This window comes from Cupressus sempervirens, chromosome 2 (assembly GCF_028749045.1).
Source record: "Cupressus sempervirens isolate cs-2001-9-10 chromosome 2, ASM2874904v1, whole genome shotgun sequence".
Taxonomy (NCBI): domain Eukaryota; kingdom Viridiplantae; phylum Streptophyta; class Pinopsida; order Cupressales; family Cupressaceae; genus Cupressus; species Cupressus sempervirens.
The window spans coordinates 372,593,013-372,595,382 of NC_143119.1; positions in this window are offsets into that span (position 1 = coordinate 372,593,013).

Here is a 2,370-nt window from a genome sequence, read left to right on the forward strand (position 1 = left end):
AACCAAGATAACTTTGTAGCATGGAAAGGACTTATGAGGTTACATTTGGAAACTATCAATGATTTAGGTTGTAAATATCTTGATAACAAATACAAGACTCCTACTAGTACATTATTAGTTGAAGATATTGTTGAAACGAAAAATCATAACATCATGATAATTGACATTGCTTTTGATCTTGATTATGTTGAATTTGATGAAGTGAAAAGTTGTACTACAACTTATGATATGTGGATCAAACAAAAAGATATCTATGGAGAAGATGATAATGTAAGAAGAGGTAAAGCTAAAAGTCTCAAAAAGAAATTTGATTAGATGAAGATAAGAGAAGATGAAAAAAATAGTTGTAATCAAGGTACTCAAAACCCTTCTTCCTATCTATGCAATTAGAGTGTCTACTGTTCAAGATATGAGATGTGATCCAAATAGCAAAATAAATTTGGATGCTTTAGTTGGAAGATTGACATCTTTTGAGTTGGATAACTATGCTAATTATGTCCCTAGTTCCAAAGGTATTGAGTATGCATTTGAAACAAAGATTTCACTGAAGAAAAGGGGTAAGAAATCAAAGGCTAGTTAATTTGAAAGTGATGAAGAAGAAGAATGTTTAGACAATGATCTTGAAGTTTTTGAAGCCCTACTTGCAAGGAAATATTTCAAAGGAAAATAAAAGTACAAAGGTAAGATTCTTCTAATTTATTTTTCTTGTGAAGAAGGTCACATTGCTTCAAGGTGCCCAAAAAAAGAAGACAATGATGAAAATAAAAATAATAAGTACAAAGGTAAGAAGAAATTCAAAAACTACAAAGACTACAAGGAAAAAGGTAAGAAATCTTATTTTATGGCTAAAGATTTTGATAATAGTGAAGATGAAATGGTATATATTGCTATAAAAAATGAATCTAATGATGAAGAAGATAAAATGACACTTATCTCTCATAATAGAAAAAATGACACATGGATTATTGATAGTGGCTGCCCACATCATATGACTAGAGACAAAACAAAGTTTGAGCTCATGGAACATTATGATGGTGGTAGTGTGAGATTTGGAAACAATGAACCTTGTTGCATAAAATGAAAAGGATGTATCTCATTAACCAATAAACTTAGATGTGACAATGCTTATTGGGTTGAAGGATTAAAGCATAATCTACTAAGTGTGATATAGTTGAATAACATTAGATTCAAGATAGAATTTATGAATGGGAAGGCCAAACTACTAGATGGAAAAGGAAATCTGGTTGGATCTAGAAAACAAACAAAAGGTAATCTATTCTATCTAGATCTCAGCAAAAGTTCATGTTTTATTGCTCAAGTAGAAGAAAGTTGGTTACGGAACAAAAGATTATGTCATGTGGACTTTGATAACCTGGTCAAGATAAGAAAATACATAAGAGTAAGAGGTATTCCTAGCTTGAGGAAACTTGATATGGGTCTATAGAAAAATTATAAAATTGGTAAGATGGGGAAACCTAGTTTCAAAAGCAGGAACTATCATTTTTAAGAAGTCTTAGAGCTTGCACATACATAATTATGTGGACCTATTGGTATAGAAAGTTACAATAGAGATAAGGTTTTCATTCACTGTAATGTATCTAAAAGAAAAATCTAAAGCTTTTCAAAAATTCAAGTGGTATCTAGAAAGAGTAGAAAAGAAAACTGGAAAGAAGCTAAAATGTTTAAGATTAGATAGAGGTGGTGAATTCATTTCCAATGAATTCAATGAATTCTACATTGAAAAAGGAATTAAGATACAAGTATCAGCCCATGGTACACCTCATCACAATGGTATAGCTAAAAGAAGGAATAGATCCATCATGGATTGTGCAAGAACATTGATAATAGAAAAGAATGTTGCAATCAAATACTAGAAGGAAGCAATTAGTACTATAGTGCATACCTTGAATAGAGTATAGTTAAAGAAAGACTCAAATAAAAATCTTTATGAACTATGGTATGGCTAAAAACCTAATGTAATTTACTTGAAAGTATTTAGTAGAAAATGTTATATCTTCAAAGAATCCAAGAAAGGTAAATTCGATGTCAAAGGTGATAAAGGCATATTCCTAGGATACTCCTATAGAAGTAAAGCATACAAATACTTGAATTTATCTACTTATAAAATTATAGAAAGTACACATATGAGAATTGATGAGTTTGCATAAAAGAGTGAAGAAGAAAGCAACAAAGAGCTTGAGGATTAAAAAGATTTGTTTACTATGAACCTAATACTCTACCAAATCTATCTAGAAGAAAGGAAGCCTCACTTCTTGAGTCCCTAAAATCTCCAAAAGCTATTGAGTTGCAATCAGTGGAACCTAAGTCATGGTCTGAAGGACCTGAGTCATAGTCAGAAGCTACTAAACT